Consider the following 26,113-nt stretch of genomic DNA (forward strand, 5'->3'; position numbering starts at 1 on the left):
TGAAATGAAGAATAATTTACAGGGAATCAACAGTAGAGTAGAGGTCGCTAAGAATCAAATCAGCAATTTGGAACATGAAGAGACAAAAAACACCCAACCAGAAGAGCAAAAAGAAAAAAGAATACAGAAGTATGAAGATAGTGTAAGGAGTCTCTGGGACACTTCAGGCAACCCAACATTTGTATTATTGGTGTACCAGAAGGAGAAGAAAGAGAGCAAGAAATTAAAAACTTATTTGAAAATATAATGACAGAAAACTTCCCCTATCTGGGGAAAGAAATAGACTTACAAGTCCAGGAAGCACAGAGAGTCCTAAATAAGAGGAACTCAAAGAGGCCCACAGCAAGACACATCATAATTAAAATGCAAAGGTTAAAGACAAAGAGAGAATCTTAAAAGCAGCAAGAGAAAAACAGTGAGTTACCTACAAGGGAGCACCCATATGACTGTGAGCTGATTTCTCAGCAGAAACTCTGCAGGCCAGAAGGGAGTGGCAAGAATATTCAAAGTGATGAAAAACAAGAACCTACAGCCAAGATTGCTCTACCCAGCAAAGCTATCATTTAGAATTGAAGGTCAGATAAAGAGCTTCACAGATAAGAAAAAGTTAAAGGAGTTCATCACCACCAGACCAGCACTACAGGAAATGTTGAAGGGTCTTCTTTAAGAAGAAGTTAATGAACAAAAGAATCTGACAAACTAAATAGATCCAGAGACATTGACACATGCAACAGATGATCATATTTCAGAGGAAGGAGGGAAGGAGGTGGAGGGTGGGAAGAGATTAACCAAGGAAGTTATATGCATATATGCATAATCCATGGACGCAGACAATAATGGGGTGAACGCCTGGGAAGGGGGTGAGAGTGAGGTGGAGGCAGTCAATGGGGGGGGGGAATAGGACACCTGTAATACTTTCAGCAATAAAGATAAATTTTAAAAATAAATAATAAAAATAAAATAAAATAAACATAGAGTATATATTCAAATAGCAAATCTCTTTTAATGCTTACTCATGTTGTATGTATGTGTTGTTCCTGAATAATATCCCATTATATCTATGTAATATAATCTATTTATTCATTTCCTTATTCGAACTATTCCCAGGTTTTTACTATTATAAGTAGAGCTGCTATGAACACCCCTGAACAAGACTTAGTAAAAACATATGCTTTCTTTCCCCCATGTGAGGATTCAGTAGAATATTTGAGTAATATTATAGATGTATAGTTAGTTTTCTTAAAAACTGCTGAACTGTTTTTCACAATGATTGTTTTAGTCTTCTATATCCTTACCAACACTTGGCATTGCTGGTCTTTTTTTTTTTTCTTTTTTTTTTTTTAATATATTTTTATTAATTTCAGAGAGAGGAAGGGAGAAGGAGAGAGAAATAGAAACATCAATGATGAGAGAGTCATTGATTGGCTGCCTCCTGTGCACCCCACTCTGGGGATCAAGCCTACACCCCAGCATGCGCCCTGACCTGGAATCGAACTGTGATCTCCTGAATCATAGGTCGATGCTCAACCACTGAGCCATGCTAGCCAGGCTGGTCTTTTTAATTTTATACATTTTAATGAGTATGCAGTGGTATCCCAATATAATTTTAATTTAGATATCTCTAATAGCTTATAATATTTAGCATATTTTCACATATTTATTTGCTATTTTGTATCTTCTTTCATAAATTATCTGTTCAGATAATTTCTCATTTTTTAAAATTGTTTTGTTTGTTTTTTTATAAGCTTTGAGAGTTCATTATAAGTTTAGGACCATTTCATTATTAGACATATGTTTTGCAAATATCTTGTTTTTTTCCCAGTGGTGGCTTATTTTTTCATTCTCTTAACAGTATCTTTTGATGAAAAGAAGGTTTTAATGTTAATAAAGTCCTTTTTTTTCATTTTTAATGGGTTATGCTCTTAACTATATAAGAATTCTTTGCTCAACCCAAAGTTACAAAGATTTTTCTCCTGTTTTCTCAAGTTTCTTAAAGATAGGTCTATGATCCATTTTTGAGTTCATTTTAATATGTGGATTAAAGTTTTGTAGTTTTTTGTTTTGTCTATTTTGTTTTTGCTTTCTTTGTATGTATCTATCTATGTGTGTGGAAATAAAATTGTTCCAGCATCATTTGCTGAAAAACTAAAAAAAAAAAAAAGAACAAGAGTGACTGTTGAAACCAACCAAGGTAACTGACACAGAAACCAGGGAGCGGCAGCGGAGGGATTTGTAGGATTCTGCAGAATATTCTATTTCTCATTCAGGCCATTTTTAATACTCCAGGTGCATGCTTTCTGGTTCTTGTACAATGGCATCTTAAAAGATGTTGTGCAGCAACTTTCTTGAGATACAGGATCTCAAGAAGTGGAGTAAAATATTTCAACTGTGTATCAAAGTAGGAGATTATTGGATAGAGCCAAAAATGGTCAGTAGGAGGGAATAACTGAGTTAATTATTTGGGGAAATGTACAATTTATGTCTAATTATGTCTTTCATATCTCCTCTAACTCAACTTCATTCTAGATTCTCTTAGGAAAAGAACTTTGCCTTTATCTCATGTCTGTCTCTGCTTGTAATATCTGCTTAGGCTTCCCCAGAGTATAATTTTGCTTACTTTGAAACAGGATTCTGTAAAATTTGTTCTTGCCACTTTTCATTGTTTTAGAAAAAGTGTTGATATATGTTGGTCTTTGGATAGAACAATAAACAACACATAGAAATAATTAGTTACAGATTAATAATATATAGAGCAAAGGATGTCATACAGAGATTGGAATATTCTAAAATACTCAAATAACTTCCTCAGACATAGATTAAAATAACATTTTCTTTTTCAATCAACATCAATTTTTGCAAATAATTCTCAGACTCTGGGTTAAAAAACTATCTTCTCTTTTTTATTTTGCAAAAATCTTAGTGAAAATAGATAGAATTGTTTATTGTCTATTCAAATATTATAGATCTATATAAGTAAAAATTTGAGATCATCATATCCCTTTAATAGTTGATGAATAAAAGCAATGCACAGAGTAGAATTTGGAGATTGTATTGATTTTTCCAGTTTTTAGCAATTTAACTTGATACGGGCAAAATAAACAGAGGTTTGCAAGGTCTGTTTAGCTCTTCATTTTAAAGTGTTAAATAGCTTTATTTCTTTGTTCTAACTGTAGCCCTAACTGATTTCGTGGGTTCCATTGTCCTCAGGGGTAACTCTGAATTCTGTCTTTCTAAAGATGAAGAATTATGGAACAGATTAAATGGAATGCTGTATAGTTAAGAGTAATTAATAATGATTATAATAGCCATTAATTAATAAATCCATTCTAATTGTAATTACTTATAATAGTGAATTAGAAAATGACTTTATGTTAATGGATCAATGAGAGAAAAAGGAGGGTCTTTAAGTTTGTAGGAGAGTGGGCAGGAAAGTTATTAGACAATAGGGGATAGGGCTCATTAAGGATATCATCTAAATGGCTTGTCCACAGACATTTTTCACATAGCTTCTTAGTAGACAAGATTTTTTTCTGATAAGACTCCCCATGTCCAAATGGCTTATTGCTGAAAACTCTATAAATATTTCCTCCAGATTCCATGGTAAAACACGACAAAGAGCAGCTCATTGACCCTACCTGATGATCTGATTTCCTGTGAGCTAAAAAGATGTCTCTGCACAAACAAGGCGGTTGTGTCAGGACCTAAAAAACAGAGGGTGTGACATGACCAGTATGAACTTGGCTGATACAACTTATACTCTATCAGTTTCTAGTGTCCTACTGTCTCCAGTAAAACCATCTCACATTTTTATCATACTTTATTGTTTACAAAGTGATTTCACATATATTATCACATTGGGCCCTAAAGAAAATGCAGTGAAATGGGCATGGAAGATTTTTGCCAATATACATGGATCTAGAATGTGGCTGGGAAGTATCATAAATATGATGGCAATTTCAGTCTCCTTTCAGGTAAGGAATGAAGGAAGGATGAGAAGTTGACTGACCACCTTAGCAACGGGCAGTCACAGCTGAACTAAGAGGTGATTCCACAGAAAGAAGAAATCAGCTTTTTCAGGGATCTTTATCTCAATACCAAAAAGCCCTTTGGGCTTTTCTAACAATAGTCCCCAGTTCCAGGAACATAAGTATAGGGCTTCCCCTCCATGTACTGGCTTCCAAACAGCTTGATTTGGATCCCTTCCCAGATAGTTTGAAGGGGAAGGAGGTGTACTCATCTCATTAGATTATATGGAACATCAGAAATCGAGTAGAGGGGAGGGTCAGTGGTGGGACCTCTCAAAAACCTTTTGAACTCCTTTATCACTGAACTGGTCCTGGTTAAAGCAAAAATCCTGCACTGAAATAAGAAAAGAAAACAATCTCACAGACACTGTAGAAAGAGAGATATGTAGTTAACATTTTATCTGGAGAGCTCTTTTAATCGTAAGCACAGTCAAGAAATTGTGGGGGATCTTGCCTGAAGCAATTGAATCCTCAGGGTTAAGACAATGTCTTGGTCACTGACATTAACAATAGCAGAAAAAAAATCATTGGCTAAATTATAAGTAAGGGAAGAAGAAAGGAGGGAGGAAAGAAAACATGAAAAAACCTGGAGACATGGACAAAGTATAAAGGTCAAATTATCTTATGTGTTTTTCCATTTTGAAAAAATATCCAGAAAAAAATTATAATCATAGCTATTGTATATAGTTTGAAAATTCAGGAGTTTGCTACATACCAACATAAGATATGCTATAAGTTTATATCCAAGATCAGTGGCACATTTTTCTTTCTGCCAATCTTAATTAAGAAATCTAACTATGAGACATGAAAATTGACCTAAAAAATACCTAAGTCTCTAAACAAAAATGCTTTCATTAACACGTTTTAAATATTATACCTCTAAAATCAAAATAAAAAATCATGGAAAAACATTTGTATTTCGGGTAATGTCAAAAACATGTATTTCTTCATCCAGAAATATACTCTACTTAATAGATTTCGGTTTTAATTTCATTACACATTTTTTATAAACCCAAAGTTTGAAGCATGTTCTTTTAGTAAAATGTGAATTTACACATATATTTAATTTGCTTCCAGTCTTTTTTCCCATATGTTTGTTGACTTTCAGCTTAGTCCCTGAGGTTCTTACCAATGAGGTAGGGCTCTTTTTTTCTGCATCCCTGATATGAGCACTGATCTAACTTGTTATGCATCTAAAATTTTAGTTGTAAGTAAATAAATACACATTTGCTATAATAAAAATAGAACAATAAAAATAACACCCTAGACTTATTTCAATCCTTTACTCTGTACCACACAGGCACTTTGATAGGTGACTCAATTAGTCATCTTCCATTGCAGAATAGAGTTGCAATATGGTGACTTTGTACCTTACTGTGGATTTTAATAAATTTTTACTAAAGTGGATTGAAACTGATCAGCTCACATAGTGATATCTACCTGACAAATATATTCAGGTAATTTCTGTTCTTTTGCTCACAATATCCCCCAATTCACCTCCCTCCTCCATTTTTATCACACACAGTAGTAAAGAAGGGGAAGAGAAATCTTCAGAGATGTTATGACAAAGCACACAATTGTAAAATTGGAATGCACGTTGGATGGATCCTATTATCTCTAGAAGAAAGTACTTTCAGTTTACCGCTGCCTCAAACAGTTCTCTAGTAGTATTCTGACACCGGTTGAGTCACCTGCCCTAAGTCATACTGTTGGAAACAGAATCTAAAACTTGTGATGCTCACCTCATTCAGGATTGTATCAATTTTGACCAAGAAAAAAATTAGAAAATCGTTTTGAGTTAAACCAGGGATCATAAACATCAGCAAGGGGATAAAGAAGGCAATCTTAATTCCCAAAATCTTTATGGTCAACTATACATGATTCCAAGATAATTGCATGATTACCTAGATAATTTTGAAAACTACTATCTGAATCATTTTGTTAATAGCTAGCATCCTTTCTGATTGGTTGCTATATCCATTCTAATTGGTCCATTTATTTTTAATAGCTCTATTGAGGTAAAATTGATGTATAACAAACTGTTCATATTTAACTGTAATTTTTAGAATTTTTCTACATGTATACATTTGTGAACTCATCCCCACACATCCATGGCCTCCAAAAGCCTTCTCAGGCCTCTGTAATTCCTGCCCCTCCCCCAGACCACCACCAGCCTGCTTTCGGTCATTACACATCAGTTTGCATTTCCTGCAGTTATATAAATGCTTTGCACTCTTATTTGGTCTAGCTTCTTTCACTCAGTGGAATTATGTTAAGATTCTTCCATGTTGTAAAATGTGTCAATGTTTCATTTTTGTGTATTGCTGAACAGTGTTCTATTGTTTGACTATAGTACAGTTTATTTATCTCTTCACCTGTTGATGAACTATTGTCTAAATTGTTAGAGTTATTAAGCTGCGAAGGGTTGGGCTTTAGGGAGGTAGGCAATTATGATTGTATTTTGCCTACTTTTTTAAGCCTAGTTAGCAGTTCATCATAATGTAACTCTGATAAGAAATTATTTCTGTTATAACAAATCATCATCATTTCAGGATTAGTAAACTATTACATGTTTGTCTTTCATTTAGGTGGGGTCATGTCAGTTAGCCAACAAGGTGTGTGAGGGACCAGAGTAATCAAATTAGAAAAAAATAGCTTTTGTTTTTATTTTATAATTTTGAGAGGTATCTTAAAAAACTAAGATTATTTTTTTTATATTTGAAAAATCTATTGATGTTGTTCTTTTAATTGGTTGAAAGGTATAGGACCAAGATGGGGCAGATTTCTGATTTCATTGATTAGCACTATAGAAAAATGTTCCTATTTCACAGGTATACCATTATTAACGCCCAATCCTCTAGTCCCTTTTCATGCAAAACTCCCACTGGGAGTACCACATGAGAAAGAAATGTAGGATGAGGCCCGATTATTATAATTCACAAGACTAATTATGACTTTGAGTTTTCCTGGATAAGCTAATTCTTTCTGCACCCTGGGATCAGTAAGCACGAAAGTAGTCTCACAAGGATTTCACTGCATTTAACATTACACACATGTATAAATAAATCCAGAAGCATTAAACAGCACTTCATTTCTCCAGCATTTTCTTTGTGTTTTGTTTTTAAAATCATAAAAAAAAATTTTAAATAAGACAACACCACAGGTGTAGTGTCACTAAAAAATAAGGCACACACCAATCCAAATTTTTTGGCCCTGATTCATTTGTTTTAAATAGACTATTTACTTTTATTGGCATCACTGGTTAAATAAGACTAAAGAGGGACATGGGAAAGCAGGATTAAAGGGAACTTGAAAGAAAAGAAAATGACAGACAAATAAGAGTTGGAAGGAAAAGAGAACAAGAACGGCTGTAAGATGAAAGCCTGGCAGGAGGAGCGCTGCTTAATTTTCATTTTTATTTGTGGAGAGCTTTGTGAGTGACATAAAATAATTAGATATTCTTGAATGATCTGAAATCTGTGTTTGATTTTTTTGGTGTGACAAATCTCACAAACACTGATTCCAGAGTTCTCTATGATGCCACTATCAACAAATCCCTCCAACAGCCTTTTTTATTCAGTCACCCATTGTACATCTATCTGAGAGGGAGTTGCTTTGTGTACTGAGTAATTTCCATGTTGTGAGGTTTCTTGTCTTCAGTTACCTCCAGTTTTATGCTTTAGTCAGAACACTCACATAGCATTCAAAAAGGAAAACTCAAAGCAATATAGACTTTTGTGCCTTTTACAAAGAATTAGAGCTGTGTGCCCCTACCAATATAGCAATATATTACATAAGGTCAATACTCCTTTTCACATGCCTCTAACACAGATGCATTTTATGAGGTAGAACAGCAAACACTGAATCACTCTAGTAGAGATACACAAAGCAACAATTATTGCTAGTTGCATAAAAATAATTATGCAGTTGTGTGATGAAAACCAGTTTTTAACTGGGAGGAGAAATTCTACCAAAAAAGCATGTGGAAAAGCTAAATGTTGTGCTCTGGAAAACAAGCCATTCCATAAAACTTCCCAGTGCAGCTGTATCATCCAGAAGAGGTATCATGCTTTTTTAAAAATAATAGCACATTGCACACTGGAGGTAATATCATATGCTCGTGTACAAGGCATATAATTACTGCTATTTTCTGTTGACTTTTCTGCCAAAGTAACCATTTTCTCTATTATCAATTCATCTAATATTTTAGCAAGAATACCCTTAATGCTTGCCAGGTAGTTCTTGATTATGATTCAATGGACATCTAGGCTCACTAGTAGTTCTTATTTCGAGTCAGCTATTACTAGCATAAATGCTACTGTATATTCTCTGTGTTCAAGATATATAAAATAGCATTTGGAATAGGGGGAAAAGCTAACAGGGCTTTACTTGTAATGTAGCATGTTTTCCTTTACATTACATAGGACACCAGTGATGTGTTCGTTTCTACAGAAGGTGCTTATCTCCGTATCTACAGGGAGTTCCCTCTGCTCTGCCATATACCTGCCCCCATTGAAGCCAAGAGGATTTTGTTTCCTTACTGCTAAGCATGGCTGTTCTGGGCCCTTTAACTAAATCCACTACTGTGAATGAACTGAGAGCAGAAACAGCAAGTACAGCTACATTTAGGCTTATATCAGCATTTCCACTGAACACATTTTAAAACTACACTTAAGTCATGTGGAGGTTATGACATGAAGTGACAAAGCCCAAGCCCGTGAGCTGGATGAAACTATCTTTAGCCAGGCTTCCTGGACGGCCGCATTGAAGTGTGCGGGCTAAAGAAAGAGGCTTGGCTTTGCCGCTGAGTTTTCAGGAGTGCGAAGGCTCTTTTTAAAGTCTTCATATTAAATATATCTTATCTACACAGCATAATGGCCTCTGTGGCCAGCACACAGCCGGGGAAGCCGGAGGAAGCCGGAGGAAGCCGGAGGAAGCCGGAGGAAGCCGGAGGAAGCCGGAGGAAGTGTCCATCCTAAGCCTCTCAGTTGCTTCTTGCTGCCTCCTCCCCAGCCCACAGCTGCCCGTTGGACTCCCTACCACTGAAAAATAAAAAGAACAAACAGGACTTCTTTTGAGGCAATTCCATGTAACCTCTCTGAATAAGTTCTGAAGTTGCTTCAGTAATTTGGGGCAAGAAAAGAAACGGTCAAGACAGAACCCTAAAAATTCATTTTATGATCTGATGACCGAGGCAAACGAATGAGAACTGTGTCTACATTTAGCCTATCTGTATACTCGAGTGTACTCTAGTAAAGCACAGAAACCTTGGGGTGCATATCAAGGGCTCTATATTCATTTCTGCTTAGTTATTATTGCTAATATCTTTAGGACACTTATCAATTGTAAATCTACCTTTATCTCCTCATTTCCTAATCAGATATAGAGCTTGACAGTAAATACATATATTGGTATGATATATTGCATTGTTATTAATAAAAAAATATTGCATAACATATTCTAAATGTTTTAGTAGACTGTTTTTCCTCAACAATTTAATGATGTAGTAAAATCAAATAGAAATTCTCAAATTTTTTATATTGGGGTTTTTAATAGACATTGAATATTACTAAATATTTGCCTATTTTTCAGGTTATTTTAAGAAGCAAAGTTTTCTTTTAAAATGTGGAAAAAATGAATATTTGTTGTTAATCTGATACAGTTATTTTGTCTTAGAGCATATTAGTGATTATTCTGGTTATTAATAATGGCTCTTTTAAAAAAGTAGATCTACTCATTTAGGGGATTGGGTTTTAAATATGTTAAGATTAGTGTGACTAAGTACTTTGAATTTTTAAATATTCATTGTAACCACTGCTAACAAGTCTAAGTTCAATGTTTTTAAAAGTTCTAAAACCATTGTTGGTTTTATTTTGTAACATATGCTTCAAAAATTAGTCTACCACTGTGAATGAATTGCCTTTAATAGAGAGATGAAGAAAAGAAGGGAGGAGAAATTCAGGAGGAAAATGGCAAGTGAATCAATCTGATTAAATTAAACATGGATTTATAAAACTCATCCTCATAGACTTAGACAATATATTCACAGCGACATTTAAAATATCCATTTTCCATCTTTAAGAAATTAAAAACAACTTAACTACATAATAGAATTATATAACTTTACTGCCAACTACTATATATTTCAATAGTTCTTTGACAGGAAAACAGTAACAATTTTATATATAAAAGCTTTAAAGGAACTATATCTATTTTTGCTGCTTTCTGAGATGCTTATGCTTAAGCCAATAGATAACTTTGACCGCCAATGTAACATAAATAGTTTTTCTTATTTTAAATTTGTATCAAGGTCATTTCGGTGTTAACCCATTAAGTTTACAACTCTCTAGGCTATTCTTCTACTGGTAATTAAATTATTAAACTTAACAGGTCAAATATTTATAGTAAAAGTTAATTTTTACAAGTTGTGAAATATGATGTAGAAGAAAGGAATTCATTCTAAGTTTTCTGAAATGCATTTTTTCTTTTTAAAAAAATTCAGGTAATACAAAGATAAAAGTGGTACCTTAAGCCTACTTGTAGGATTAACATCTATGAATGATAAAAGTGACAACAGGGTCCTTAACATGGCACAACATCTAAAATGAGAGATTTGGGGAGAGTGTTCAGGTTCATACACTACTTAATGGTGTGATGTATGTAAGTGAATTTAACTTAAGAAAAGTAATAGTCTGTAGGTATTAATTCTGAGTTGTTTATGATTGCTTTCTCCTAAAAGTCTATTAACGTTAGTGGGTTTCTCCCCAATCCTGTGTATTTCATATTAGTATAAAGCCTTTTATTTCAGTTTTCATGAGAAGTATATTATATTGCTTTCACAAAAATTCAGTCATAGCTCAAGCTATTTTAACAAATGACAATTTTTTCCCTGTAAAAAGTTCCAAGATAAAGATTTTACATCACAGAGAAAATGGAGAAAAATCGAGAGTATTCTTTATTTCCTTTAGTAGCCTGCCCTTGACGGTCAAAAACAAGGAAACAAATGTAATTGGTAAAACAACCCCAAAGGAAGTTCCAAATTTCTCAAATAGGGGGATATTCTTAGTTGTAAATAGCTCAATTTTATTTCTCAAATCTAAAATATGTATCCCTGCCCCCAGCCCCAATCTTGCTTCCCATTTTAATACTTTCGCCTTATCAAAGTAAACACGCTATTGTTAAGACAGAAGCTCCAGCGAGGTCTGAGGGCTGCTGCCACTTCCCCTCCCCAGTACAATTCGGTGCCAATAGCTTTTGGAACAGGGAAGAAAGAAAGGTCTGCTACTGTGCTGTGTGGAAAGTAAAGGGGCAGAGGGGCATCACTTCAATCTCCTGGCTCTGGTCCTTTCTCCCTCTCAAATATCCAGAGAAAAGAGATGCTCTTCATTCACAAAACAAAACAAGAAAATCTCTATAATTATTTTTGGCTCAGATCCATTGAAATTCATTCTCCTGGAAGCATCTCTGTTTTAGATTAAAACAATGCTTAGAATATTCATTCTCTGCTCTCTCTTTCATTCTGTCTCAGTCACTAACCCTGCCTGCCACCCGCTCCCAATCACTGCTTCCCAACCTTCCCCGCTCCCCCCATCCTATTTTTCTCTCGCTTTCTTATTTCTCAGTCTTGGTATCTTTTACTCTCTGTCCCAGCCTTTGGTTTTACATGTTTTTCTCAATCATACCAAAGTTAGGCCTCAGAGGTTGTTAACACCAATGCCTACAAGTGCCTCAAGGTCTCCATGTTCAACATCGGTTGTTCAAGTTCCATACCTTCTCCCAACCAGGAAATTCCCTAAATTGTCACTGATCATATCTTATGATTGTTGATTTGTGATCTGATGTTTCAAACCGAAAAATAGATCATAGTCTTATCCTGTTCAGTAAAATTGGGGATGAAATTTACTTTCTCTTTCCTCTAGCCCTCTCTTCAATACCCAGTCCTCAAAAGACAGATAAAATATTCATTGTCCATAGTTGGTGGTAGTTGTTGAATTCCAAAGATAAAGTATGGAAAATTATTATTTTAAAAATAAAAATTTCTTATTTAGTCACTGAAAAAAGTTAGTGCATGAAACCAAATTTATTTTTAATAAATTTAAAAATATTTAAACTATTAAATTTATTTTTCTCTCACTAACCTTAACTTTGATTTTTTTTCTCCTAAAAGGGCAAAAACTTTCACCATTTTTCTTTTTTTAAGACAGAAAAATTTCAGCAAATGGAGAGTAGAATTTGTGCCCCAAATAGTTTGTGCATCTCTATTGACAAAACTTATCTGTGCTTTGAAACACAGGATTTTCTTTCTTAAAACACTGTATTCATTTGGCCTCCTGCCACTAGGCGAGAATTTTATTTCTAATGACTTAACTGTTGTGGAATTCCAATTTCTTACACCTTTTAATTCTTGGTAACTGTAGACAAAGTTGCTCTTAGACCCTTTACAGGAAGAGGTAGATCTGATACCCACTTTCATTAGCATTAATGTCGTTCTATTTCTCACTTTCTAATTGGAATAATTAATTTGTGCTCATTTCAGATTCTTGGTTGTTAGGAAAGGCATCCAACCTTAGTACCTATTATCCGTGGAGTATGAGTCCTGTTTAGGGATGGATTCCTGCTCCTTTGAACAATGAATGTTTTGTGTGGATACCGTAATCACATATAAGTCAGTCCTAGCCTTCCTGCACTGTCTTAACAAACAAAACAGAATCCTGACAGCTGCCCAGATGAGAAAGGTCTCTGGGATTTCCCATCTGCCCAATAACACTACAACAATCTTGTAAGCACATATTTAAAAGAGTTTGAGAATCTATTTCTAAGATCTCGAAAGAACATTGATTATTGAACTCTGTTTGGTTCACCAAATAGAGGGAAAGAAAAAAAGGAAAAACACACCGCCATTAATTACACTGTAAACATTTAATAAATATTCTTTCTTTCCATCCTTTGCCCTTTTCAAAGGGAAAGGTGGTAATTTACATCTATTATGCCTCTTTCCTGCCATTGTTTTATTTCTTTTCTTTCTGGATTTTTTTTACTTGTGTAGAAAAGAGGTGGACATGAACGAGAAGATAGAAATGTTTACCTAGCACATTTTTTTATGTAGAAAAACATCCTAAGCACCTTCTGCTTTGTCTTATGACCTTTGTTAAACCACTAATTCTGGAGGCTGCATTTTAATTACAAAATATCATAACGAGAATATAGTAGGAATGCGCAACCCTTAGTTCTGAGCCAAACGAGAGGAAGTTGAATAGCAAGGTATGGTTGCAGGAATGGTCATGTTTGAGATCCATGTGCATGTTCAACTCACACATTCAGGCAGTGCAATAAAGCAGGGAAAAAACAGCTGATGCACAAAAGGGACCGTCTAGACAGTGCCCCATCCGTCTGGCTAAATTTGGTGCTGGCATTCCCCATGGGATTGTAATATAACTGTTCTGGTGTCTGCGTTCATTCCCCCTGTCAAACACCACTCCAAATACACATCATTCTCCCCCAGCCCTTTCGCTTCCATAAACATAAAGCCCAAACTGTGCCATGCTAGAGAGGGTGTGTTCGATGGCCCAACCCCAAGAAAACGTTCTCATTTAGCAAAATCATGTTGTTTAACTCCTTAGGGAAAAAAAGGGCCCCTGTTACTTTCTCACTCCAAACAGAATTAATTTCCAGTTTTAATAATTTAAATCAAAACATGGAAAAATTTAAATGCAAATACAAATAACCTTGAAATATTGAGCACTTTACATGAAAGTAAGTAGGCCTTTTTACCCCTTTATATTTATTAACCTCGGTTAGAAAATTTAACAGAAATCAGAGATGTGAAAGTGTAATGATGGACATGGATCATAAATTATAATGAAGAAAGACTAATGAACAAAATCTTAAGCAAAAGCACTGAAAAAATGCAAATTGTGTATTTTTTTTCTTTCTTGGGTTTAAAAATGATATTTTTCTCTTTAAACATCTTTTGAAAGTGAAATTTCTGTTAGTTTATATAGGAATGATTTCATATAACTGGCTTTTTAAAAGAGAAACCAAAAATATTCATCCACTGATTTGTAGTAACTGTTAATTAATATTTTTAAAATATCTTGGCTTAAGACATCAAGAAAATGAAAATCACTACTTATAGCATAAAGTACGCTTAAAAGCCCATCACTAAAATAAATAATGCACAGATTAGTGACAAAAATGCTTATAATCTAAAAACTTCTACAACACTGAAATTAAAACTGTCAGAGTCCTGCTTTTTAAGAAAAAAAATAAAGAAAAAGAAAAATTCAGATTTTAGGATTGCCATATAATATAATAACCAGATAAAAATAAAATAAATATTTTATTTTCTATTCCAAGGTGTCACTTCTGGACATTGTTTAGATATTAAAATTCATCAGGAAACCTATTTTTTAAATGCTTTTTTCTTTTAATCTCTTGGGAAAGACATAGAGTTCTTTTGTTTCATTCATTGTGGGTCTATATTTGTAGTTTTCTATTTTAGAGGTAAATAATCCTTTCCCTGATCCTGTAAACAGAAATTTGTCTCCCATCTCTCAGCAATTTTGAGAGACTAGATTAGGATCCCAGCTGAGTGAAGAAAGTCTCCCCACCCCCATCATGGACCACTCTAACTAGAGCAAATTCAAAGAAAATACTTCAGGCACTAGATCCTGGCTTTATCCAACTTCAGGAGACTGAGAGACAAGCCTGCCAACCCAAACGGGGCACATGAGAAATGGCTGTTCCAGAAAGAAGCAAGACACAGGGCCTCAACTCGCACAAAGACAGAGCACGGTTACACAGAAAATCACCACCAAAGCAATCAGGAAATATTCATATACGTTTTCCAGATGTCTTAAAATTCTCATGTGGAAATGAAAGATAAAAGATTAGAGATGTCTAAAATTCTCGTGTGGCAAAATAAGATTAAGAGATTGTAGCCCTCCATTTTTTAATTTAAAAAATAATAATTTCTTATTTGTTCCTTCTTTGTATGAAATTGTTCTTCAGGCTTTGCGCATGGATATGAGAAACACAGTCATTAAAAAAAAGACAACATCATAATATCTGAGCAGTGTCTGCCAGCAGCTGGGTGGTTTGCTTGTGATTGTTTTTTAGACACTTTATTTTATTTTTTTTACAATACGTACTGGTAGAAGGTGAAAGAAAGGCATGCTGTAGGCCTATTTGAGATGAAACGGTGTAGCAAAATCTGAGTTTTATACTTGGTTTTCAAACTATTGAATAATATCCTATGAGACCTCTTAGGTCTTAACTGGATTAAAATGAATATATTTGTGCTCTGGCTCTTTTCAGCTAACTCATGTGCATGTGAATTGATGGTGTGCGAGGGAGCGGGGGAGAGCCAGTGTATGTGACATTGCGAGAGGATGCGGGCATCAGGCTGAGGGTGGCTATGTGAAGGAGCTTGCACGACAGTGTGGGCTGCCTCCAAAGAGTGAGCGAAATGAAAATCAGCAGGCCTTGGGGTCTGGTGCGGTTTGTTGGGAGCCAGAAGAGAAGCTTAGTTGGGAGATGAGGAGGGAGGAGAAGGGTGGTGGTGAAGGGAGGGTGGAGAAGGGGGTGTGGCTGTGTGTGTGTGTGTGTGTGTGTGTGTGTGTGTGTGTGTGTGTGTGTGTTGGCTCTGAGGTTTCAGCTATGGCTAAGCCTCGGGTTTTGTTTTGTCGGTTCCTCGTGTAAATAGGCTGGCATCTCAGGTTCAGGTTGGAGTGCGTGCAAAGGGATCGTGCTTGGAGTTTCTTTTTCTGGCCCTTCACTATGGTTGCTGCTCTGAACATTGCTGCTGCTACAGAGGGGTGTGGGGGGAGCAGCAAGGGATGGGGGTCTGTCTGCAGCTGCCCCTCTCACACTTGAATAAAAGAACTTTTTTTTCAGGGGTAGGAAAGCTGTGAATACCTTTCCCAATAAAAGATGAGGCATATTGAAAACTATATTAAATTACCCTGATTAACAATTTAGCCACGAACAGGGGAGCTTTGGGAGATCTCTATAGGCAGGACTGGGGGCTATTCATGCCAGCAGCTAAGAGGTCGAAAGGTTTCTGAAGTTCACAGGCTCAGAGCCTTTGTTATGCTAACAGACAATCTCAAATCAGCTGCCTAGTGGAGTGTGAAATATAAATGATTCCTTGAGAACTTCCAATAAGTTGTCACTCTTGCTCTCCAAATACCAGGACAGGCTGCTAATTTCTAGCAGGCCCTTTTGCAACATTGCTAGCCCTAAATGAATGCCTTTGTAGTTCAAATAATCTTTTCAAGGGAGCTGTCCTATCATCATAGCCCAAATGCATCTTGGTTTTGACTATTAAGAAAATCTGGGCTCAGCAGTGCTTGACTTTTCCAAGCGGCCCGATGTTTGGGAAGGGTGGTGGCAGCTCTCATGCACAACAAGTTAGCACCCACTGCAGGAGGGCTAGGGCATTAATAACAGGTCTCGGCCCCAGGAGCTACCCTAACTCTCACCCCACTCCCTACCCTGGAACAATGCTCTGGGAGAGATTTACTGGCTTCCCTCAGGCTGGACTACCTTCTTCTTTCAACCACATCAACATTTCTCTGATTTATGGAGCCTCTGTCCAAGAGGAGAGCCAGCTGACCTGCTAGCATCTGACTGGTCACTTCGAAGCATCAGCTTTGGAGATGGATGTGTTCATTCTTCAGGGCAAGCGAGGCCAAGGGGAAGAGAACAAGGTGTGCCCAGGCCATGCCCCTAGCATCAGATGCCTGTGGATATTATTTTATCGGTTTCCCATAAGAAGGATACGAGCATGGCTTATGATCTTGGGTGTGACCTTTGAGCATGTTCAGATGAATGTCCACGAAAAAGAGTCCTGAAATCACGCCCACTTTCAGCATGTCCAGGAAAAAGGTCCTGGCTCTCTGAGTCTGAATTGCAAAGCGTTTTAAATAAGGAAAACCAGCCCCCATTCCAAAACCCAGGCAAGTTGGGGAGCGAGAATGAGAGTCCAGCTGGGAGAGTGTGCCCAAGTTAAACACTCTAGTAAGAAAGAACAAAGCTAATTCACACAAGTAAAGAAAACAGATGAAACAGAGGACAGAGACCATAGGAAATTAGAAATCCATCTGTATCAGTCATCACCAAGGAAGGGATAAAACCTTCACATTGGTAACCTGGGTCCTAAAAATTCTGACATTTCTGACTCTGTCCTCAGCTCCTTTGCTGAAATACAAAAAGGTCCATGAGGTCACAGAAGTCTCTGCCTTTTTGAGACAGAACAGGGTTGATTTTTGGCAAGGAGTAGGAGAAAATCCAGTGGCCTGTGCCTCTTAAGGTATTTTAGGGTAAGTTTATAAACATAAAATCTGTATATTTTAATACACCTTTAGGTAACTTTATAAAGCTTGAAGATACAGCTCTACAGGAAAACAAGGGCCTTGGTTTTCCTTCATCACCTTCCTCTAACTATAACAACTTAAAAGCATTACCAACTACAGCGATTTTAAAATAAAACATAAAAAAAGTTTGGGGAGTGAATTTTGATTTATGTAAAACTGGTTTAACTAAATACTTTCTCCGCTTAGATACTCTAAGACGGACAACTATAGATTCAAAGATGAATTAAATATAAATAAGAACGGTAGTGTCACTGGTCCCAGCTTTGAAATCAGCCAGCTCCCTTCCATGAGTAAATCCTGCTTTTAAAGCCGCGGTGCAGGGTTCCGCTGTGAGGGATTCTGGGATTCCACGCAGGAGAGTTCAGCCGTCAGCGCAGGAGCGCGCTCAGCAGTCAAGTCATTCTGGGTCTCTCACGCTTACTCGTTTCCCTCGGTAAACCCACCTGCCGATAATATTGGCTAGAAAGATGAGTTCCTATGACGGACATCAAAGGCATAAAAGTTTGTGGTTTCTTCTGCCAAATACCAGAATTAGGCAGTGATTTGTTACTGGCCGGCTCGCACCCTTCCAGGGGCCTGGGGTGCTGGTGGCCCTTGGCTCAGAGCGGAGCGGCTGGGCTCGGACGCGCCCCTCGCCACAGGCGCACAGAGGGGCCAGGCCGACGGCTGAAGTTCAACGACCGTGACGCAACTTGCGTGCGCGTAACTTTTCATCCCCTTTCCATTTTTTAAAATGTAATGAACGTTAAACCGTAAGCAGCTACATGCTGTGGCCACACGCTGGCCGTCGGGAGCAGCACCGTCCCAGGCGGTAGCCCTCGCGCGGGCCGCGGCCCAGGGAGAGCGAGCCCGGGCGCCGTGACCACGCGGCGCGGCCGGGAGCGTGTCCGCGCGCGTGCCCCGCCGGCGGCTCGCGTCCCTCTGCTCTCCCGGTCTCTGGCCCGGGCCCCTTCGCGGAAAGCCGCGGCCGGAAGGCGAGGGCAGGGCAGGCTGCCGGCCAGCAGGGCCCGCCAGGGCGGGAGCGGCGCTGGGAGCGGCTCTCCACGCGGGGCGCGAAAATAAAATACGGAATGGACGCTGGCCTCGTGTCCTCGTTCCTGAACGGCTGACATCTAGGAGAAAGGGGGTGCCCCGTTACTAAGGGCGCGTCCCCGGGGTGGCCGTTCCCCAGGGCGGGCGCTCGGACGGGGCGCGGCGGGTGGGGGAGGGGGAGGGGCAGGAGCGGGGGCAGGAGGGCAGGTAACTTCCGCGGCGCGTTAGCTCTGCAGGCAGCAGTGAGCGAGCGCTCCGAACGCACGCTGGTTCCCCGGGACGGCTTTCCCCGTGCAGGCCCCTACACGCTGTGGCATATGCTTCCTTCGTGTGTACATGTATTTAGAAGGACAGGGAGTCATCCGTGTGGTTTGTCTCCAGTCGCCGTTATTATTTAAAGTCTAAAGAGGCTACAACTCTTCTCTCCCCCAAACACGAATGCAAAGGTCTCTCGCCCGTGCCTCCCGCAGGACGAGGAAGGCCAATTAACAGGAGCGATAATATCCTCGCGGCGAGCCCCGGGCGGAGGGAGAAGGAGGCTGACGGGCGCCGCGCCGCCAAGATGGCCGCCGCCGCCTCCCCCCGCTCGCCGCCCGCTTCCCTCGCGGAACCTAAGGTAGCGTTTCGTCTAGAAATCGCAGCGCAGGTCGCTTGCAAATGAGGCAGCCTCGGAGGCACCCCGGCTGCCCCCGGGACGTGGTCCCGGTGCCGTCGAGGTGTGGGGAGAGATTAAAACGCAAGCGTTTAAACGGGCTTCGATGTGCACGCGGGGGCTGCCCCACACGGACGCTCGAGCGGGCGCCGCGCAGCCGCGAGGGGTCGGCGCGGCCGCGTCTCCCCTCGGAGCAGAAGGGCGAGGCGGCCGCCCGGCCGCCGCCTTCCTCAGAACTGCAGAAACGCCCTGTTCGTGGTCTGGAGTCAGTTTTTATTTTATTTTTAAAAGATATATCTTACTGATGACTCTCTCATTAAGCGGACTTCTGAAGTCAGGGGAGACAAGATTTCCATAAATTATCTCTCTAACTCATCCCAGGCCGGTACCAAATGAAAAGCTAAATTTTTAAATTATATTTTTTGCATTTTTTTTTTTTTTTAAAGAGAGAATAGCAAGCTAACCAGATTCCTGACTAACATGGTAAGGGATCAAGATCACCAGTAATTACTGCTATTAATTATAATACATATATATTCTCAATCATCAAATCCTACCCATAAAGATAAACTAAAATAGTGCCAAGAATAAATAAAAGTAGATTTGGGGCTTTATAGCAGATTTATAGCAGGTTACTGCGTCGAGTGGAGTGCACTAGGCATAGAACAAAGCAAATGGTTTAGTTCCTATAGGAAATATATTAAAAAGAAAAAACCCACAGCCCTTTATCTAAAAGCCATCAGGGACAAGCACTCAATACAAGTTAACAAGCAGGAACTGATAAGATAACATTTATATGAGGTCAGAAGTCAAATGCCAGTCAAAGGCTTTTAACCTCTTGGGTCATAAACAGGAATAGTTAAGAGTGAGAGGTAGTTATTTATCGGACTTTAAGGGTACCTGATCATTGCCAGAGAATCACCGATGATGAAACTAATTAGGATTTATAGAAAAAGAACTTTGTAGCTGTTCAAAGAAAATTAACCCACAAACCCATAATTCTTCAATTGTAGGGAGAAAAACAAACAAAAATCCTCTCTTTGGGGGGGAGGGAAATAAATCTAGCAATTTGAACAGATTTAGTAACAAAAATCTCTACCAGAAATAATAATTTATAGCTAATGTACATATCGATTAATATCTGGTAAATATTGTATCTTATAAATTCTGCATTAGCCATCTAACAACAAAAATAACCATTACATAATTTATTCCTAATTTTTGTTTTTTTCCTTTCACTCCCCTTCAAACTTCCTAAATTAGACAGAATATAACTCTGATATCACAGTACTCCTTGCCCTCAGAATGCCATCGTTTACAAATTAAAATATACATATACGTATTCTAATAACAATTATTTTAAAACATCGGACTAGCATGACTGCTTAATTAAATTTTTATCCTAATCTATCCACAGAAACAGATGTCTCTTCCTTTATTTGCTGTCAGAATATTTTCCTTTGTTTTGATTTTTCTCCTTTTTTGCCTTTTTTTAGGTATATATTCCAAACTCCCAAACAGTTTCTGGTCCCAGAGTCCATGCTGACTTATATTTTCAAAGCACACCCCCCCCCCCCTTTTTTCTCTTTTGCAATAAAAGAAAGCAGATCTAGATATTTCTTTCTAGAGAGAGATAGAGGGATTGTTGTTAGGCCTGCTAAGGCCCACTGTTTCTTTAAACAGAGTCCACAATACACTAGGCGAACATTGTGGATTTAAAATGCTTTTAAATATTTATCAGAAGTATTTTATCATCATATTCAAATGACACCTGGAGTGCACTCACCTTTATTGACAATCTCTGTTCTGAAAGTCCATTTGCTTCCTTAAAGCCCCCCAAGCAGAACAAGGACTACCCGTTTTCATTCAGTTAATGTTTAGTAAAAAACCAAGCAACCTTAATCAGCATGCTGATTGCATCGTCAACTAACAAATAATTTACTACTCTGAGCATTGCATTCCATTAAAAGCTCATTAAATTTTCTGTTCTCCAATGGGAGGTTTAGCTTTTGAACTGCATGCTTTTGCTTCAAATGATCATTTATTCAATTTTTGCAAAATGTTGCGTGTTTTTTTTTCCTAAAGTATAGGTGAGCATTTCGATACCTATAGACTGCAGACATATGGAAACACAGCCCAGGGTTTGACAATGTTCCATTTGATTTATAAACTCTGTTTAATAAAAATTCAACATAATCCCATGTACTTTTAGGAAATCCTAAAATCACTGAGTGTGTCTGTGGTTATGCCTGACCCCAAACATAGCCTCAGAAATATGAATACATAATAAATAATATCAAATCCCTTTTTTAAAGCTTATGTTTGCTTTTCCACGTATTTACAGCTATTGTTACTTTTATTATTTTTATCCTTGTAAATAGGTATTTTCTGCTGATTAAAAAGGAGCATGACACCACAAAGCCCTTACCATATTTGATGCCAAAATTTAATACCTTGGTGTGTGTGTGTTGGGGGGGAGGGGGGAGGTGGTGGCTCGTTACCCAAAGAAATCCACATCAGTTTCTGGGGTTTACACATCTTTTACAAACTCACAATACCCTGAATTATTTTCACACCCAGACTGGTCTAGGAAAGGGTATTATTTTTAATTTAGGGAAATGTAGGAAACTATTGCCCCCCCACAAATTAATATGCATCTTTGGATTGCTAATTATGCTCATTGCAAATTTGGGTCATTTTGCATGAGTGACTCTAATGTGGTGCTGAGATTGCCACGCGGCGCGGTGGATTCCTGATTCCCCGTGCTAATCCTGAGCTCGGTGATTGTGTCAGGTGCAGTTCTGTATGCTCTAGCAGCTGGCTCATCCTCATCAATGCAAATAAGGCAACTCCTACAATCAGGGCCCTGTGAGTGTGAGGCCTGATTGCTGAGGGCAGGCTAAAGCACTACACAGACTCACTTTCAAATCACGCTAAGTGACAAGACAACTGCAATGTCCCTCCAGTTCAAAATCAACCTTTCAAAAACAAAACAAGAAGAGGATGGCTACAAAGAAGAGGGAAGCCCCAGTGTTTGGGAAATGGACTTGTTTAGACGGGCTTTATTTAGACACAGAGATAATGTAAAATGCATTTCAACAAATAATTCTTTAGCTCCATTTCTGTGCAAGGGACTTTGTTTTAAGGGCTGCAGGGGATGCAAAGGTGAGGGAGAGACAGTCCTCCTTTCAAGGAACCCTACCATTTGATTGCGGAAAATTGTGAAGATTATGATAATAACAGAGTTGTTATTATTTGGCGCAGTAACCAAAATCTTAAGTGAAAACCATAAAACATATTTTTTTACAGGAACTATTTAGAGATGGCCCTGTGGTATAGTCATTCAGAGCGAGACTTTGGAAGCTTCGGGTTCAAATCCCAGCTTTGCCATTTACTTGCTCAAGTTATTTCACCCTCCCACGACCTTAATGCCATTCTCTGCAAAATGGTGCTGACACAAGAACCTACCTCACAGGGCTCTTAGAAGAATGGAAGTGAGATGACATATATAACACACCTGCCACAGTGCTTGGCACATAGTAATGCTGAATAATGTCAACTGTGATCATTATTATTTTCTCTTTAACATACAAACAAGGGGGAGGCGGCGAGGTTCACAGAAATAACAATGTACCATAGTGTGAAAGGCATTTATTTGCTTTGTTTCTAAATTCTCATTTTACATGTAGCACTTATCCTGTGGAAGGGAAATGCTGTGAATGTGAAAAAGCCCTGCATCCCTCGGTGGTGCCTGGACAACCCCAGCAACTCGCAACACGAAGGAGGGAATAAGAAATCCCTGTGCTTTGCCTTTTCTTCTTTTCCAAACACGTGTGCAGACTTCCCCTGCATTTCAGCCCCACCCTCTTTATTTTACTGCCTAATCTATAAAGGCGGATTAACAGCAGCACGCTGCTTTGGCATAGAGCAGATTCTGGGTGAGGACCTTTAGGTAGAGTTTAATGAATACAATTTTCTGGGACTGTGAGTGCATATTTTTAGCTACATGCTGGGCCCCAGCATTGGCTCTTGAGACAGAAGAACAGACCCTTTGATCAGACTTGGGTGTTGCTCCAAGAAGAACCGTTTTCAGAAAGGAGTTGGGGGAAAATGTCTCCTATTTCTCTTATTCTTAATTTGCACTCTATAGATTTAGATTCCAGATAGCTGGTCCCAATAAGTCGCATTACAACACTGAGATACACCACTGTGGGAAACAAAGATACTCCTGGGTAGGATCGGATCCGCTTTCTTGCTAAAGACGATGGCTGGTGCTCACTCAAGTGGGCGGTTGCCATCCCTGTCCCTCGGAGAATAGGCTGGAGGTAGTTAACCTTCCTGGGGGAGGCTTGGCCTAGACAACATCATAGACACCATATCCCCCCTGGAGTCACCAAACAATAAAACTGCTTCCTTTGCCAAACACAAAGAATGGTCTGGAGTTGGATATTAGCAAACAGCAAACCACATAAAGAAGACAGGAGGGAGGGAAAGAGGGAGGGAGAAGGAAGGAAGGAAAGGAGGAAGGAAAGAAGGGTGGAAGAAAGGAAGGAAAATGGGGCAAAGAGAGAGCGCAAAATAAGATCTCTTTTCTGTTTCAGTTTGCCAGGGAGAGAGCAGCCACCCAGGCTTGTCTTGATTTTAGCCAGTGCCATGGCAAGACAGGAGGTGGAGAAGAAGCGGCTTTGGTGTAATGCCAACCAGATCCTAGGCGAGGGGCCAGCTCTTGTGGAAATAGTTGAAACTTTAAGGCCTTGGCTTTGGGAGAGGGTGAGCAAGATGGTGAGTGATCTGATCTCTTACATTCCCGTTCAGGACCCTCTCCTTCTCTTTCTAATAGGATTAACAGATATTTACCTAAAGCAGAAATCAAAATGTGTCACATCATCCGAGACAGTCAATTTGTTCACAATGCCCACGTTCTTGCAGTAGGGATGCAGCACTATTCAGGAACAGTTTCATTTCAAGAGATACAATGCAGTGGAGAGGTAAACATTTATCTTCATAATCTTACACTCCTTTCAGACTGCTTAATTTTTCCCCGTGATTTTCCCCTCCTCTTTCACTCCGCCCCCAAGCTCAGCTTCAAAACATCTAGTACAAAAAAGACACGACTTCCCCGGAGGATTCGGGCCTCAGTGATCCTGATGATGCAACGTGTGTGCTCCTCTATGCCGGGGAGCTCCCTGGGTGTGCCCCGCATCCCGCCCGCGGCCCGCTCGCTGTTGCATCACCTACAAGTCCTCCTCCAGCACCTGCAGAGGCTACCTCCACCCCTCCTCCCACCTCCTTCCAAGTCCTCAGGACGCCCGCCCCGCCCCGCCCCGCCCCCACTCTTTGCTTTTGTTGTTATTATTGCCATTATCATTCTCTCCACCCGCACAGCCCTCTGCTGCGGCTCCTCGGGGAGGCATTAAGTTGCCTTCCTTTGTGCTACCTTAAAACTGCTTGTCCTTCCCCAGCTCCCTTTGAACACAGGGGCCAGTGTCATCTCTGGACCGATGAATGCGAGTAGTTACAGTGGGATTCCAACTTCACATTGCTGGCATTCCTGAAAAACTCATGCATTTGCATCCCCCCTCCTCCTTTCTTCTCATTGAGACCCCATAAGACAGCAGCAATTAGAAGCTCTGAACGGCACAGAAACAATAGCTACTGCTGTGGCTTATTTTTAAGACATGAATAGTAGACATTTAGCGGGCAGAACAAAGTCTCCATCTTTTTTCGTGGGTTTTTTGTTGGTTTTTGGGGGTTTTTTAGGTGTTTTTTTTTTTACCATTTGTATATTCAGTACACAGGTAGAGATAGTTTCTTTTTGTAAAGTGGATTGCTCACAGTATTTTCTGTAATAATGTATTTTCCATTGATTTATTTTAAGTGTCCATTTAACCACAATGTTCTCTGTGATCATGGTGTCAGAATAGAGTGAATTGGTCCGTTCTACCTAAAAAGCCCTCTCCAGCATTTCCCTTTCCCACCTGTTAAAATCCTACCCATTCTGCAGGATCCAGCTCACACCCTATCTCCACCAGGAAATTGTCCCAGATACTCCCTGGAGAATTCTCCCTCCCTGTGGCTCCTATTGCAGGTGTTTATGCCTCTGCTCTGGCTGGAATTGGTTTTTTAATCTAGTTATTGTTGATGTCTATCTGCGCAGCAAGTCGATGCGGCCTGGACAACAAAAAACGTGTGTCTTCCTTTCTCAACACTCTGCTACTCCCAGGAGAGTGCCTGGCACCACAGAGAGGCTCTGTCACCTGAGGATGAAGTATGGATGATCACCTGGCCTTCTTCCAGGCCAGAGAAAAGCCTACCAGGTCCTGTTTGGGGTCCCTCTGAATTAGGGGGACATCAAGTCACTCCTGGCCCACTTCTCCCACCCCATTTCCACTTATACTTGACAATGATTTTGAGACTTCCCTACATTAGAATTTTTAATATTTTTTCATCTAAATGCTCATCTTTAGTAAATACATAACTAGATGGATTGTGAAGTGAGGGAATTAAAAAGTGCTATCTTATATCTGAATGAATAAATCATTTATATTAGCACTTCTCTTTCTAGGCTGGTCCAGAATTGGCAACAAATCCCAAGGCATCAGTACTCTCTGACACCTGGTATTCATTTATTTGTTTATTGTTTTTATTTTAAGTGCTCTGACAAGTTGTTTACTGGGAGCCAAATGTCAATTAGCATTGGCCTGAAAAGGAGTTGCTGAGTTACACGTGTTTGTGTTTAGCTTTCCATTCATCCTGGCTTTTTTGGCTTTTATTTGCACAAGGTATTTATCTTCAAAGACTCACCATCAGCACCAGCACAAAAAAATAAAATCCTACTTAAAATTTTAACATTTTGTTAAAACCACACCTTGTTGGCAACCCTATCATTTCAGTATTGAATTTTTCTCCTGATAAGGCAAATGACACGTTAGCCTTAGTTAATGTAAAACAGGAAGGTGTTAATCTCATTTTCAACGTGTCAGCTCTTCCAGGTAGGGTATTAATACGCAAGGTCCCCTGCTGGCAGA

General features: G+C 39.1%; 1 long non-coding RNA gene across 1 annotated transcript in view; it reads right to left on the reverse strand.

Annotated features, from left to right (window-relative positions):
• LOC308554690 overlaps nt 1-21,009 on the reverse strand; it is a 36,187-nt gene extending 15,178 nt beyond the window's left edge. Inside the window, exons 1-2 of the long non-coding RNA XR_013998434.1 lie at nt 20,872-21,009; nt 3,636-3,701 (exon numbers count right to left, since the gene is read on the reverse strand). This is a non-coding gene — a long non-coding RNA (uncharacterized lncRNA). The remainder of the gene's footprint in view (nt 1-3,635; nt 3,702-20,871) is intronic.
• Nucleotides 21,010-26,113: the final 5,104 nt, after the last annotated feature.

The sequence above is a fragment of the Miniopterus schreibersii genome (assembly GCF_964146895.1).
Source record: "Miniopterus schreibersii genome assembly, chromosome: 3".
In the NCBI taxonomy this organism is placed as follows: domain Eukaryota; kingdom Metazoa; phylum Chordata; class Mammalia; order Chiroptera; family Miniopteridae; genus Miniopterus; species Miniopterus schreibersii.